General features: G+C 41.1%; 1 long non-coding RNA gene across 1 annotated transcript; it reads left to right on the plus strand.

Moving 5' to 3' along the window:
- The first annotated feature begins 740 nt into the window (after positions 1 to 740).
- Positions 741 to 7278, plus strand: LOC106633940 (uncharacterized). Its single transcript, XR_008621662.2, has 3 exons — positions 741 to 1829; positions 2044 to 2286; positions 7132 to 7278. It is a non-coding gene; the product is annotated as an uncharacterized LOC106633940 (long non-coding RNA).
- The last annotated feature ends 2903 nt before the right edge of the window (positions 7279 to 10181 follow it).

Below are 10181 nucleotides of genomic sequence, written 5' to 3' on the forward strand. Positions count from 1 at the left end.
GCATCCCCAGATATTGATATTTGGAGATATTTTCTCTGGGGCAATTCAGAATTTTTTTTTTTTTTTTTTTTTTTGAGTTGGAGTCTCGATCTGTCACCCAGGCTGGAGTGCAGCTGCGAGATCTCCACTCACCACAAGCTCCGCCTCCCGGGTTCACGCCATTCTCCTGCCTCAGCCTCCCAGGTGGCTGGGATTACAGGCGCGCCCGCCACCACGCCCGGCTAATTTTTTTGTATTTTTAGTAGAGGCGGGGTTTCACCATGTTAGCCGGGATGGTCTCGATCTCCTGACCTTGTGATCCGCCCGCCTCAGCCTCCCAAAGTGCTGGGATTACAGGCATGAGCCACCACGCCCGGCCCAGAATTTTTTTTTAATAGATGATTCTTCCAATTGCCTGAATTCAGAACAACACCTGGCTCCTGATGTTCTAGGGGCAGGGAGCGGGAAAAAGGATGGGGCTTCACTGTTCATTTTGCAGACTTTGACGTTATCCCCATTTTACCTTATCCCCCAATCCAACTGATCTCTGTACCTAATGCTCTAAGTTCAGATCCTCTTCATTTCAGTTTCTCCAGAGAATAAAACTCTAGGGTCTTGACAAAGGTGTATCTTCTGTGCAAGGTGGGGTATGTGGGTTGGGCATTGTTCCATATATAGACTTTTAGCCAGTCCTGGCATTTCTCACTTTCATGTATTCTAGGAAACGGGTAACTCCAAGGCTTGGATCTTTGGGGGGTTCTCTGAGAGCTCTTTGTCTTGGTACTTACTGGTATTCCCCCTCAACGCATTTTAGGGTATAGCTTCTAATATGTAAAGCTGGAATCCATTTCTCCGTCTGTGTTAGTCTGTTTTGCATTACTATTAATATAAAGGAATACCTGAGGCTGGGTAATTTATAAAGAAAAGAGGGGCCTCCCACTTTGGGAGGCTGGGGCGGGCGGATCATGAGGTCAAGAGACTGAGACCATCCTGGCCAACATGGTGAAACCCGTCTCTACTAAAAATAAAAAAATTAGCTGGGCGTGGTGGCGCGTGCCTGTAGTCCCAGCTACTCGGGAGGCCGAGGCAGGAGAATCACTTGAACCTGGGAGGCGGAGGTTGCAGTGAACCAAGATCACATCACTGCACTCCCGCCTGGCTACCGAGCGAGACTCCATCTCAAAAAAAAGAAAAAAAGAAGAGAGGTTTGTTTGGCTCATGATTCTGCAGACTGTACAAGAAGCATGTCACTAGTATCTATGTCTGATAGGGGACTCAGGAAGGTTCTACTCATGTTGCAGGGTGAAGGGGAAGCAGGCATGTCACACGGTGAGAAAGTGAGCAAGAGAGATTCCAGGCTCTTTTAAACAACCAGCCCGGCTCTCACCTGACGTAACAGAACAAGAACTCACTAATTACCAACGGGAAGGCACCAAACCATTGAAGAGGGATTTGTCCTCATTACCTAAACACTTCCCACCGGGCCTCACCTTGAACGCTGGAGATCAAATTTTAACATGGTATTTGGTGGGGACAAACCCTATCACCAGCTGCTTTTAATATTTAAAAAAATATTTTGAGAGAGGGCCCACAGACCCTCTGAAAGAAGCAGACTGCTCCTGCAGGACCCGGGGGACACCCCAAATACTGTGAGTGCCCCAACTGCGGAAGTGGGAATGGGAGACCCTCCTTTCCGGAACACACACCCCCTACTGGAGAAGCTGAAGGTCTGCTTCCGGGAGATGCTCCCGACTTCACCTGGAGCTGAGTCAAGTTAGAGAACCCGACCAAGCGAAATACAGGGGCGGAGGAGGCAGCAGGGAGGCCCTGGGAGCTCTTTGAATCCCCAGGTAGCCTATTCCTGCCTGGCACCACTGGGATTCATCAGGAGGGAGGCCACAGGAGCAGGAGGGAAAACCCTACCGGGAGAAGGACTTCCCTAGCTGAATTTTGTAACAATTTGAGTGGGGCGAGAAGCCTCCTGGCCGGAACTTGGGGGAGGATGCGGATCTGGCTTGCAGACTTCACAGGTGGGGGAAGAACTAAAGCCCTTTTCTTTCACAGGTGGGAGGCGGAAAGCCTCGGGCAAGTTTTCAAGCCCGCCTTCTGTCTGGAAACAGACTCAGAGGTGTTGCGGGGGACACGGTGGGAGTGAGACCAGCCCTTCGGTGTGCGTGGGATCTGGGGGAGGCCTGTGACTGCCGGCTTTCCCCTGCTTCTCTGACAACCTGCATGACTCAGCAGAGGCAGCCATAATCCTCCTGGAGAGCCCCGGTTTAAGATCTCCAGGTGAAGTAGATTTTTATTGTAAGTAACTCCTGTACTTTTTAAGTTGTGAGACATGCATTCAAGGTTGAATTCTGAAATCATGTCTGAATTAACTTCACTGGAGTCTTCTGTTGCCCTTACAGAGTAGGGAATTCTCATAGTTCTGCTAGTAATTGTTTTTTGAGGGGGCAGGTGTAGTCTAACAAGCAAAGGCTAGAGAGCAATTAGGACCAAGGGAAAGACCTTGGGCCATGGAAGGTTGAGTTCTCTGAAAGTTTTAAAAATATAAATATGTATTTTTACTCTAGACATGCAGTCTCACTAAGTTTTCCAGGCTGGTCTCAAGTAATCCTCCTGCCTTAGCCTCCCAAAATTCTGGGATTACAGGAATGAGCCACCACACCTGGCCTCACCTCAGAACGTTTTGAAAATTTCAGTTTTGTCTGTTTGCTTGTTCAATCATTCTGCATGACTGGATATGGTGAGGATCATGTAATTTGGGGGACAGAGGAAGAACTCTTGGATTTTTTTGGATGACTTTACTGGTGCGATGAGTTCCCTGGTCACTTGACAGGGCAAGTAGAATTCCTCAGGAGGGGAAAATTTGTTCTAAGAGAACAAACAGTTGTAGCTGTGGGCTTCTTACGTGGAAAAGCTTCTAGTCAATAAGTGAACATAAAAACAATGACCAGGGCATATCAATAACACTGACTTAGGAAGTTGAATAAAATATCTTTGCCAATAGAGAAAGAGTCCTGCTAGAGGTGGCTCTCTTCCTTGCTCTACCTTTATAACTTTTCCAGGATTCTATTGTTGGCAGATATTCCAAGTAAGGAGTGAAGTTTCCCCACAAATGATGATGAAGGCATTGAGTCAGTATTTTTCCCATGATGAAAAATTTTGTGAAGACTGAACTTCAGGTCAGGGACGAAGGAGAGACCAAGTAGCCTTCTCAGTGTCTTCAAAGCCTATCTTTGGACTTTTTGGTGGGTAAAACATCCACCTTGTTTTCAATTAGCCTTTTCATCTTCAGGGGCCTTTAACTGAGATATTTTAATGTCCTCAAATAGAGGATAAATTGGCAAACTGAGTAGGTTTAATATCTGGTCTGATTACAGTGGGACTGGGACAGATTTATAAACTGCTACTTAGCATATTTATCAGCTGAGCTTCCCCTTGCCTTAGGGGTCTTATTGCCCATATAAGCTTCTATCTTGAGTATGGCCAGCCCTTGTAATAATAAGGCCTCTAGGAGGTTACCCACATTTCCCATTTTAAACTAGTAGTCACAAATTCCCTGGCTTTCCACAACATGTCAAAGTCATGTAATACCCTAAAAACATATCTGTTATCTGTGTTGATGTTAACTCTTTGATTCTTAGCTAAAGTGTAGGTTCTTGTGAGAGCCACAAATTATTCTATCTGATATAATTTGCACTGGGTAAAGCCTCATATGTTATGCAATGGCATATTCAGCCTGGAAACCTCTTTCTGAAGTCAGAGGTATGAACTATCAACAAAGAAAATGAGATCTGGATCTATAAGAGGTACTTCAGAAAGATCAGGACGGGGAAAGGTTAGAGCTTAGGTGGCTGAAATACAGTCATGGTGGTTGTACTTCAGTTGGGAGAGAAATGGTAACAAGGTTAAGATTTTGGTAATGGTGAATAGTAATGTGAGAAGGAGCAAACAAAAGGATCTCATAAGAGGTAAGGTTAGAGGTTGAAAAACGTTGGGGGTTTGCAGTCAGGACAAAGATGTGAACCACTTGGGCACAGAAGTGTGCGAAGTATGACCTAGCACAAAATCAACTGTGGCTTGAATCAAATTTGCTGTTGCCATGACAACTCAGAAGCAAGGAAGGAAGGCTTGAGCTATAGGGCCTAGCATGAAGGTAAAATATCCAATGGGCCTCGGGCTCCTTTTGTATTTCTGAGACAGGACATTTAAAGTATGTTCTCTCTCATGAATGAATAGGCAGAAGGGCAAGGAGTAGTTGGGGAGTCCCAAGCTGGGGGAAGAGGAAAGGGAGGTTTTTAAAAGGATCCAATACTGTTATAGAGGTTAATTCTCATTGTAGGGGTTCAGACAAGGAATCCACATTCTGCAATAGCCAACCAGTCTGAGAAAGTCCAGGAGTTGTCTCATTGTTTTAGATAAAGTGTAATTAAGGATGCTTTTCATACATCTGGAGACAAAGTTTTTCCCTTACAGGAAATGTCATGTTTTAGAGAGTGAAACTGAAAATAGGAAAACTAAGGATAGTGAAATTATATTTTGTCTCTTGAAAACAATGTCCCTTTTAAGTCAGATCATCCAAAAGGTATCGAGTATCTGCCAATAAATTATCAAATGTACTGGAGCAAAGAAGGTGGACATCTACATATTGCATGACGATGCAATTACAAAGGAAAACCAAATCCTTTAAATTTGCATTTTTAAAAATATTAAACATTTATTTTAGGTTCAGGGGTACATATGCAGGTTTGTTACGTAGGTAAATTTTGTGTCATAGAGGTTTGGTGTACGGATTATTTTGTCACCCAGGTGATAAGCAGGTTTCTTGATAGGTAGTTTATTTTGATCCCCACTCTCCCCCCACCCTCCACCCTCAAGTACGCCCCAGTGTCTGTTGTTCCCTTCCTTGTGTCCAGTTATAAGTTAAAACATGTGGTCTTTAGTTTTCTGTTCCTGCATTAGTTCGCTTAGGATAATGGCCTCCAGCCCCATCCATGTTGCTGCAAAGGACATGACCTTTTTTTAATGGCTATGTAGTATTCCATGATGTATACGTACCACATTTTCTTTATCCAGTCTACCATTGATGGACATTTAGGTTGATTCCATGTCTTTACTGTTATGAATAGTGCTAGGTGAACATATGTGTCCACGTGTCTTTAGGGCAAAACAATTTATGTTCCTTTGGGTATATACCCAATAATGGCATTTCTGGGCTAAATGGTAGTTCTGTTTTAAGTACTTTGAGAAAATGCCAAACTGTTTTCCCTAGTGGCTGAACTAATTTACGCTCCCACCAGCAGTATATAAGCATTTCCTTTTCTGTGCAACTTCTCCAGCGGCTGTTATTTTTTGCGGTTTTATTAATAGCCGTTCTGACTGGTATGAGATGGTACCTCAGTGTGGTTTTGATTTGCATTTGTCTGATGATTAGTGATGTTGAACTTTTTTTCATATGCCTTTTGGCCCTATGTATGTCTTCTTTTGAAAACTGTCTGCTCATGTCCTTTGTCCACTTTTTAATGGGGTTGTTTTTTGCGTGTTAATTTGTTTAAGTTCTTTATAGAGTCTGGATATTAGACTTTTGCCAGATGCATAGTTTGCTAGGCTGTATGTTTACTGGGTTAATAGTTTATGGGGTTTTTTTCTGTATAGAAGCGCTTTAGTTTAATTAGGTCAGTTTGTTAATTTTTGTTTTTGTTGCAATTGCTTTTGGTTTCTTCATCATGAAATCTCTGCCAGGTCGTATGTCCAGAATGGTATTTTTTAGGTTATTTTCCAGGATTTTTATGGTTTTAGGTTTTACATTTAAGTATTTAATCCATCTTGAGTTGATTCTTGTATATGATGAAAGGAAGGAGTCCAGTTTCAGTCTTCTGCATATGGCTAGCCAGTTATCTCAGCACCATTTATTGAATACGGAATCCTTTCCTCACTGCTTTTGTTGACTTTGTCAAAGGTCAGATGGTGTTGGTGTGTGACTTTATTTCTTGGCTCTCTAGTCTGTTCCATTGGTCTGTGTGTCTGTTTTTGTACCAGAATCATGTTGTTTTGGTTACTGTAGACTTATAATATAGTTTGAAATTAAGTAATGTGATGTCTCCAGCTTTGTACTTTTTGATTAGGGTTACTTTGGCTATTCGGGCTATTTTTTTGTTTCATATGAATTTTAGAATAGTTTTTTGTAATTATGTGAAAAATTTCATTGGTAGTTAGATAGGAATAGCATTAAATCTGTAAATTGCTTTGGGGAATATGGTCATTTTAGCAATATTGATTTTTCCTATCCGTGAGCATGGAATGTTTTTCCATTTGTTTGTGTCATCTTGAATTTCTTTCAGTAGTGTTTGTAATTCTCATTATAGAGATCTCTCACTGCCCTGGTTAAGTATATTCCTATGTATTTATTTTTTGTGTGAGGCTGTTGTGAGTGGGATTACATTCTTGATTTGACTCTCAGCTTGGATGTTGTTGGTGTATAAAAATGCTTCTGATTTTCATACATTGATTTTGTATTCTGAAACTTTGCTAAAGTTGTTTATCAGATCTAGGAGCCTTGGGGCAGAGACTATTGGGCTTTCTAGGTATAGAATCATATTATCTGCAAACAGGGATAGTTTGACTTCCTGTCTTCTTTTTTGCATGTCTTTTATTTTTTTTCTGTTGCCTGATTGCTCTGGCTAGGACTTCCAGAAGTATGTTGAATAGGAGTAGCGAGAGAGGGCATCCTTATCTTTTTCTGGTTCTCAAAAGGAATGCTTCCAACTTTTACCCATTTAGTATGATGTTGGCTGTAGGTTTGCATAGATGGCTCTTATTATTTTGTGTTACGTTCCTTCAGTGCCTAGTTGGTTGAGGTTTTTAACATGAAGGGATGTTGAATTTTATTGAAGAGCCTTTTCTGCATCTATTGAGATAATCGTGTGGTTTTTGTCTTTAGTTCCGTTTAGGTGATGAATCACATTTATTGATTTGCATATATTGAACCAACCTTGCATCCCATGGATAAAGCCTACTTGATTGTGGTGGGTTAGCTTTTTGATGTGATGATGAATTCGGATTGCCAGTAATCTGTTGAAAATTTTTGGATCTGTGTTCATCAAGGATATTGGTCTGAAGTTTTCCTTTTTTGTGTGTCTCTGCCAGGTTTTGGTATCAGAATGAGTCTGCCTTCAAACAATAAGTGACAGAAGAGTCCCTCCTTCTCAACTTTTTGGAAAAGTTTCAGTAGGTACCAGATCTTCTTTAGACATCTGGTAGAATTTGGCTGTGAATCCATCTGGTCCAGAGCTTTTCCTGGTAGGTAGGGGTTTTTTTTAATTATTACTAATTCAATTTTGGGACCAGGATTTCAATTTCTTACTGGTTCAATATTGGGAGGTTGTATGTTTCTAGAAATTTTATCCATTTCTTGTAGGTTTCTTAGTTTGTGTGCACTGGTGCTTATAATAGTCCGTGAGGGTTCTTTTTCCTTTGTATTTATTTGGAGTCAGTGGTAAAGTCATTTATGACATTTCTGATTGGTTTCCTTAGATCTCTCTTCTTCTTTATTCGTCTAGTTAGTGGTCTACCAATCTTATTTATTTTTTCAAGGAAACAATTTATGATTTTGTTGTCTTTTGTATGGTTTCCCAAGTCTCAACTCAGTTCATCTCTGATTTTGGTTATTTCTTATCTTCTGCTAGCTTCGGGATTGGTTTGCTCTTGTTTTTCTAATTCCTGTAGGTGTGATATTAGGTTGTTAATTTGAGATCTTTCTAGCTTTTTGATGCGAGGATTTAACTTTCTGCTTAATACTGCTTTGGGTATGTTTCAGAGATTCTGATAAGTTCTTTGTTTTTATTAGTTTTGAAGAATTTCTTGATACCTGCCTTAATTTCCTTGTTTACCCAGAAGTCATTCAGGAGCAGGTTGTTTAATTTCCATATAATTGTATGGTTTTGTGCAATCTTCTTTGTATTGATTTCTATTTTTATTGCCCTGTTGTCCTGGAGTGTGATTGGTAAGATTCAGTTTTTCTGAATTTGCTGAAAACCATTTTTATGGCCGATTATGTAGCCAATTTTAGAGTGTGTGCCATGTACAGATAAGAAGAATGTATATTCTATTGTTTTGGGGTGGAGAGTTCTGGAGATGTTGTTAAGTCCATTTGGTCAAGTGTTGAGTTCAGGTCCCAAATATCATTCTTAGTTTTCTGCCTCAGTGATCTGTCTAACACTGTCAGTGGAGGTATCAAAGTCTTCCCCTATTATTGTGTGGTTTTCTAAGTCTCTTTGTAGCTCTCTAAGAACTTGTTTTATGAATCTAGGTATTCCTATGTTGGGTGCATATGTATTTAGGAGAGTTAATTCTTCTCGTTAAATTAAATCTTTTACCTTCTTTGTCATTTTTGACTGTTGTTGGTTTAAAGTCCATTTTGTCTGAAATTAGAATAGCAACCCCTGCCTTTTTTGTTTTACATTTGCTTGGTAGATTTTTCTCCATCCCTTTACTTTGAACCTGTGGGTGTCACTGCATGTGAGATGGGTCTCTTGAAGACAGCAAATAGTTGGGTCTAGTTTTTTAACTCGCTACTCTGTGTCTTTTAAGTGGGGCATTTTGCACCTTTATATTCAAGGTTAATATTGATATGTGCAGGTTTGATACTGTTATTGTGATATCAGCCGGTTACTACGCAGACTTGATTGTGTAGTTGCTTTATGGTGTCAATGGTCTATGTACTTAATGTGTTTTTTTGTGGTGGCTGGCAACAGTCTTTTGTTTCCATAGTTAGCACTCCCTTGAGGACCTCTTGTAAGGCAGGTCTGGTGGTAATGAATTCCCTTGGCATTTGCTGTCTGAAAAGGATCTTATTTCTCCTTTGCTTATGAAGCTTAGTTTGGCTGGATATGAAATTTCTCGGTTGGAATGTCTTTTCATTAAGAATGCTGAATATATGCCCCCTGTGCCTTCTGGCTTGTAGGGTTTCTGCTGGAAGGACTGCTGTTAAGCTGATGTGGTTCCCTTTGTAGGTGACTTGCTCCTTCTCTCTAGCTGCCTTTAATATTTTTTCTCTCATGTTGACCTTGAAAAATCTGATGACTATGTGTCTTGGGGATGGTTGTCCTGTACAGTATCTCACAGGGGTTCTCTGTATTTTCTGAATTTGAATGTCAGTCTCTCTACCATGGTTGGGGAAATTCTCATGGACAGTACCCTCAAATATGTTTACCAAGTTGCTTGCTTTCTCTACCTCTCTTTCAGGGACACCAGTAAGTCATAGATTTTGTCTCTTTACATACTCCTATATTGCTCAGAGGTTTAAAATTTTTTTTATTTAATAAAATAGAGATGGGGTCTCACTATGTTGCCTAGGCTGGCCTTGAACTCCTGGGCTCAAGTGATCCTTCTACCTTGGCCTCCCAACGTGCTGGGATTACAGGTGTGAGCCACCATGCCCAGCCTTCTTGGACATCTTGTTTATTCTTTTTTATTCTTTTTTTTATTTTTGTCTGACTGAGTTGATTCAAAGAACTGGTCTTCAAGCCCTGAGATTCTTTCCTCCACTTGGTTTATTCTGCTGTAAATACTTGAAAATGCATTATGCAATTCTTATACAGAGTTTTCAGCTTTATCAGCTCATTTTGGTTCTCTTTTTAAATGGTTATTTCATCTTTCATCTCTTGTATCATTTTATTGGATTCCTTAAATTCAATTGATTGGGTTTTTTGTTTGGTGGTGGTGGTGGTGGTGGTTGTTTTTGGAGACAGAGTCTTGCTCTGTCACCCAGGCTGGAGTGCAGTGGTGCAATCTCGGCTCACTGCAACCTCCGCCTCCCACGTTCAAGCAATTCTCTGCCTCAGCCTCCCAAGTAGCTGGGATTACAGGCATCTGCCACCATTCCTGGTGTGTGTGTGTGTGTGTGTGTGTGTGTGTGTGTGTGTGTGTGTGTGTGTAGTAGAGACAGGGTTTCACTATCTTGGCCAGGCTGGTCTTGTGACCTTGTGATCCACCAACCTCAGCCTCCCAAAGTGCTGGGATTACAGGCCTGAGCTACCGTGCCTGGGCTTGATTGGGTTTTGACTTTCTAATGAATCTCAATGATCTTCATTCCTATCCAGACTCTGAATTCTGTATCTTTCATTTCAGTCATTTCAGCCTAGTTAAGAACCCTTGCCAAAGAACTAGTGTGGTCATTTGAAGGTGAGAAGACATTT

This window comes from Pan paniscus, chromosome 19, assembly GCF_029289425.2.
Source record: "Pan paniscus chromosome 19, NHGRI_mPanPan1-v2.0_pri, whole genome shotgun sequence".
Classification (NCBI taxonomy): Eukaryota; Metazoa; Chordata; class Mammalia; order Primates; family Hominidae; genus Pan; species Pan paniscus.